Genomic DNA, 7,016 nt, shown 5'->3' with positions numbered 1-7,016 from the left:
ATCTTATATAAAGGTCATATATGGTACATCTATTTTATATGGTCATTCATAACATGCAACTAGTCATGCATAGTTCCATCTTCAGTAATTATGTGTGGTATTTAAATTATCATGTCTGGTATTTGTTTTGTGATTATGCATAGTATCTTAGTAATTAGTGTTCAGTATCCATTCTAGGTGATCAAGCATAATATCTTACGTTTATTTAAGGCAAAATGTATGGTGACTCATTTTTCATGAGATTCTTATGTTTACCTATTCTCAAAGAAGCTCTCCTGCCAACTCTAATCATGAGCCCTCCTGCTAACTCTAATCATGGTAACTAAACAAGGAACATACTTGATATTGCCATAGGTATAGAGTACCTACGTCCTATATGATCAAATAAGAACTTTAACTTGTGTTAGATTATATTCTGATTTAGTATATTATCCTGATACTAGTTCCTTTACATTAGGGTCTCATATCCCTCTAGTCACCTAGGTTTAGCCGGAGTGGTTTGCACCATAGTGCTTGCTTTATAGGGCTTTAAGCATAGCTAAGTGTAGTTATAGCATTTCAAGTCTCTAGGTTAAAATCATAAATTATCTTACTTTAATGCTCCATGTTTTATTAATAGTTGTGCATTTACTTGCTTTTCCCACATGACACCAAACATTGAGTCTTGCAAAGTTCTTAGATTTAAAGATGATAACCTAAAACCTACTTAGTTTCCAATGTTTTCCAACTCATATGCTAGTCTTTTAACCTTTGATGTTAAAGCTCTCACATTGAAGCTCAAAAAGCAGTTTATAACAGAGTGAATTTTATTTCTATCAAAATCTTGATTATTACTAAGTACTAAGTTAATTTTTTATTAAAATTTGTACATATATTCTTTAACATACCTTACCTTCAGAATTTAAAACCTTATATAGTTGAAAATAAAATTTAATTTTTCTAGAATCTCAAGCATGACTGATTTGAATAATTGACCTTCACGCTATCCTAATTGCACTTAGGATGGTGGATTTGAATTGAATTTTAATGGTTAAAAAATATCAACTTTTTATAATTTGTATTATTTCTTTTTGTGATACAAATTGGTTATTAATTGATTTGTCTATCTAATTGTATTTTTTTATATAAATTATTGAAAGTAATAAAACAATATCAAATATATAATCATCTGCTAAAAGAAAAAAAAAATTGTTTTTGGATTGATGATATAAATAAATTGCTAAAATTCAAATATAAAAATAATTAAATTAAATAAAAATAAATAAACCAAACTATTTCACAAAATTAGGTACCCATAAACAAGTTGTAGAACATAGATTATTAAGCAATGTTCATTATTAATTAAGCTAGTATTAACGCAATGTTCATTATTGATTAACCATTTCTATAAATAACTTAATTTTCACCATTGACCAAAAGAAAAAGATGCTATTACTAAAGCATTCACCTTAATTGTGTTTCATTTATTTAGGAACTATTGCATATAAAATATAAGATGTGTGTAATTAGTATGACATGGTAGTACTATATCAAATAAATTAACCAAATCAATAAATCAGGTTTATTACTTTGATTAATCCCTTAAGCCTGGATATTTGTCAAAATAATGTAAATAAATAAATAATAATCTAAAATAAGGATGTGATTCAATGGGAGAAATGAGGCAGAGGAAGGAGTGAAATGATACCAATGGTATGAGCAAAGTTGGAAAGAAAAGAAAACTATTCTTTTTTCGATTCCATTCCACCACCCTCATTGCTAGCTTCATAATGCTCTTTTGCCTTTTCCATATCCCATAGTTTTGTTAAAAGTTATTAATATATTTAGTTACTATATTAGAATTATATATTTAATTTCTATATCTCTTATTTATTTAGTTACTATATTAGAATTATTTTCTTTCTTTTTAGAAGTAAGGGTAAATTAGTCTTTAATTTCTTTTATTAAGCCTATCAAAATTCTAATGGTATTGTACCTAGTTTCAAGAGAATTCATGATAAAAAATCCTAAATTTTATTCTCTCTTTTTCTCTTTGAATCTAGTTTTGGATTTCAACATGATATCAGAGAAAAATTGATCTTTAATGGGACTTTTGATTTGTGATCTCATGGAAGAAAATTTAATCTCATATACTACTTTCACAGATTCGTTTGATCATAGAATTCTTTTTTGTCATGTTTAGTTGTGGGATATCATAGTGGGTGATCACATCATTCTTTTCTTATTTGATCCTGATAGTTGATTTCATATTCACTTTCTTCGGTTCATGTCTGCTTTCTTTTTTTTGGTGGTCATTTGTTGTTTATTCGTCATGGTTGGTGAACAAGATGATTCCCTTCAATCTATTAGTAAGAGATTGGATGAAAAAAATTATTCATATTGGAGATGTGATCATGAAGAAATTTTCTAAGGGCAAAAAGATGCAGGGTTAAATTATTGACACTCCACTTAAACCTATGAATGAAAAGGATCAATGAAGAATATACAAAATAGTTAGATGTTTGAGAAGTAAGTAATTCGAAAATTATCACTTGGATCAACAACTCTATTGATTATTTGATACATATATAGTTAGCGGAGTATGAAATTTCCAAGGAGATTTGGGAACATTTGGAAAGATTGGATACACAATCTAATTTTGCATCTCCTATTTATTTGGATATGAATCCAAATTCTATTTGTCTTTATTTGTTGGATATGAATCCAAATTATGTCTGTCTCTATTTGTTGGATATGAATCCAAATTCTGTATATCTCTGTCTGTTATATATGAATCCAAATTATATTTTTCTATCCTTTTTCTATGGTTTTATGTCTGCTTCTATCTCTCTTTCTTAATCTCTCCTTCTGTTTCTCTCCTTTTTCTATGGTTTTGTGTTTGTTTCTATAGTTTTATGCCTTCTTCTTCTTCTTCTTATTTTTCTTCTTCTTCTTCTCTTTCTCTCTCCTTAATAGTTTTAGTTTTATATCTTCTACTACTTCCTCTTTGAGCATATTCCTTTTTCATTCCCACTAGGTCTAATAATGTCTCTAAGACTGAATTTGTTTCTCATTAATCATTCATTTGGATGACACAAATAGTTTTCTTCTTGATGGTTTTAGTTTTATGTCTTCTACTACTTTTTGGAGCATATACCTTTTTTATTCCTGCTGAGTCTCATAATGTCTCTAAGACTAAATCTATTCACATTGATCATTTTTTGGATAATACATATAGTTTTCATGCAAATATTGGTACTTTGGTTTTTTTATTTTATGTTCCTTCCTCTCCTTCTACAACTACTTTTAGAAGTTGTTTTTTATTTTTGTTTTGTATAAGACTGATACTTGATATTTGGTATTTCAATTAAGTGGTACATAGTTCAATTGGTTGGTAAGGGATTTTCTCAACAGTATGATTGCAAAGTTGTTTACCAAGTCACACCTGTTTTTGGATTTTCAATTTTCAATTGACAAACTCACAAGTGGGAGCTCCATCGTAACATACATAATATTGTATGTGCTATCTACAACTATTAGAGGGAATGGTTGGATGAATCCCTATTCCAACACTATGTGAACCCTTATATGTTAACTAAACTTTATGTGGAAATAATTATTTTGAAAAACCATTTTTGGATGCATAAAACATAATACATATAAGTATTAAAACAAGGATAGAATAATGATCATATTCTTACCTTGATCCATGATACCAATAACACTTCTAAAGTGAGTTTGAGTCACCTTGTGAATTGTTTTGGTCAAGGTCTTCAACTCACTACTCTCAAATGGTAGATGGATCACTGTATGGTGCATATTGTTGTAAATAAAACAACAAAATGACATAAAAATGAGATAATGGCTTGTGACCTTAACTTTATATAAAATATTTATGTCTCTTAGTCTTTCCGTCAAAGACTACAGGGGAGTTATATTCATTATGTACAACCATTATGTACAAATTAATAGGTAATGGTGGGTTACCAACTTGAATACATTTATATAATAACAATCTCTTAGTCTTCCTACCAAAGACTACAGGGGAATTATATTCATTATGTACAACCATTATATACAAATTAATGGGTAATGGTGAGTTATAATTGCATAGGTTATATTTTTCTATTTTCCTCCATTACTCATAAACATTATGTACAAATTAAATTTCATAATAATAGGGTTACAAAAGTTGTAATACCATATTCATAAAAATGAAATTTTCTAACTCCCCATTTATAATTTTAGTCTTCTAAACATAAGACTCTTGGATGTCCAATCAATTGATTCACCTACCTATCAATTGATACTCTTAAATAATATTTACACAAATATAATTATATATGACCGCATATTATAGGGAAGAGTTAATATTATAAACTACTATAAAGTCTATTCTATACCCTTAAACCTAGGTCTATGTCATGAAGTAAGGGTAAGATATCGCTACTTTAACATGTAACCCAAGGATAGATCATGATTATTGATACAATCCAACAGAATATGTTAAGAAAGCGGTCAAACCTAAATGGATTGGCATGAGTGGTTATGGAAGATTGTTATTAATACAACACTATTCGTAGCTCATAGCTCAGACAATTATGTCAACTTTGTGTTCAATATAATTATGAGTACAAATATGTATATAAGTTGAGGTTAAGCATTTTTAATTGAGATATAACTCATTTAGGGGTTTTTAAAGGTGCTTGAACTAGTGTGATTAACAAGTCTAGGGTGTAAATGAAATATTTTATTTTGAGTGATGTGTTGTGTTAGTGAGACGGACACTTAGCATAAGAACTCCTATTTTACGGTTTCTCGTCATGTTGCATGCTCCATTTTCTATATGAAGAAAAGGACTTGATGCAAGATTTAGAAAAAAAAAAATGGATTTTATTCAATTTAGACAAGTGGAGAGGTTAGAATTTAATTTTTTTTTTTTTTTTTAAATTCACAGTCCACATGTGGGTTAAATAAAAAAGAGGATAAATAAGTAGATAAGATTCCATTAAGTTCAAAATTTGTTTTAAAATTATATTGGTCAAAATGAAGATAATTATTCATTCATTGGAATCCTTATCTTTTACCAATAAAGTTGTCTATATATAGTAGATTTGTTGGTGAGTTCATCAATTTTTCCTCCATAAGGCTTGAATCTCTTTCTCTCTTCTATTTTTCTCCATAAAAGTTTCTATGAAGAAAAAAGCTACCAATTTTAGAGACTATAATTCAAGTTACGAATATCTTATGTAGGGATTTATCTAGACTATAGATATAACTTTAATCTTTAAATAACTATGGTTCCTAGGTCTATAGCTCCATAAGTGCAAGATCGATCCCATTACAACTGACCTTAACTAGAATTTTCTCATCAATAAAGTGTGTTCTTGCAGCAGTGCAAGAATGCAGGAATGTTGCTATCTAGCAGTCCCCAACAGTGAAGTAGCTGAATCAAAATATAAATAAATAAATAAATGAATAAAATTAAAGGAATTTTGATTGATTGCAAGGTGAAAAAACAAAAGGTAAATTATAATTATAGTCCTTTAGTAGGGCTTAACATAAATTTTCTACCAACTTGGTTGTTTACTTTTTTCATCATAAATACATTCTTGCATATATGATACAAAGAAACATTTATTTGGGGGGTCATGTGTTTGGGCACACAACTCTCTCTCTTATACTTTTCTAAGAGAAAAAATTAGCTTGGAAAAAGGCAAACCCGTTATTGAATGGAATCAATTGTTGAAATATCCAGAAATCAAAGTGCTTAAAAAAAACAACTTTAACCTTCTGCTTAGCTAGCAAGCTTTCATTTGTTTCCTATAATGAAATATGCATCAGACTGTGACTACACAAAGACTAAATGTGAAAGACATTAAAAATAAAAATAAACAATTGTAAGCCTCCATCAGGAAAAATAATATTTAAAAAAAATTAATGAACAACATCAACCAAATTTTTTTATCTTATCAATCAAATGAAAAAAAAAAAAAAACTACATTAAATTTATCATGTTACTTTAGAACTTGGCAAATGTAAATCATTCTATGAAAGTGGTGCAACTGAACAAAGTGTGTGGCTTGTTAATGTGCTCTATAGAATTGCTTTGGATTATGATGTGGGGTTATTACTAAATTTAACTTTCTAACCCAAGTTGTGCATGTTTGCCACTCCCTACCAATATTATTAGGCATTCAACAAGATCATTAGACTAAGAATTGATCTCAATCATGCCAATCCATTGACAAATTTTAATTTCTTTGCCACACTTTTATTAGCTTTTTGTAGATATTTCTTTTGTCTCAATAAAATTATATGACCAAGGCATGTTGTCATTATATATTTCTTCTTATCAAACTAAGATTATCTTTAATAAAATATTAATCATCTTAAGATTGATTTATTTTTCTAACTACTTAAATCCTTAGGATTAGAGATCATTTGGCAAAGTACCGAATTTTTTTTCTCAAAGATTCTTGATTTTAAGTGGTTCAAGTTCTAAAATATAATAGAAATTATAGGTTGGTTGGTTTGGTCTAGCCAAAACTATACAAATTTTGAAGTGAACCCATTCATGCCAAATCAATCCTTATCTAAATCTGCAGTTGATAACCACACTTATAGAAAAAGGTTTATCCAAGACGCATAAAATCAAGCCAACGAAGTTTCTATTGAACCACAAACCAACCTTGTAAACCACTGCCTTTATAACATATGTTGCACATCCTTTTTCAAAAAACAGAGAAACTAAGTAGGGCCTTGGGACACGAAAATGAAATTTTCAAACCTCAGTTTCATATCTGACCTTGGTTCTGAATGGTAACAATCCTCAGCCACTGAAAATTAGTTTACCTTGCCTTCAAAAGTTAAAATAGGCATTAAATTCTTGGTATTGAAAATTTAACAAAGAATTAGGAGACCTTAGAGAGTGATTTCCTATAGATTCCGTAAAGAATGATTTTCTAGGGTTACATTGGTCACAAACGATAGGGTCGGTAACATTTTGACAAAGAGTGAAGGCCACTCACTATGAA

The sequence above is a fragment of the Vitis riparia genome, chromosome 5 (assembly GCF_004353265.1).
Source record: "Vitis riparia cultivar Riparia Gloire de Montpellier isolate 1030 chromosome 5, EGFV_Vit.rip_1.0, whole genome shotgun sequence".
Taxonomy (NCBI): domain Eukaryota; kingdom Viridiplantae; phylum Streptophyta; class Magnoliopsida; order Vitales; family Vitaceae; genus Vitis; species Vitis riparia.
This window is presented reverse-complemented; position numbering follows the sequence as displayed.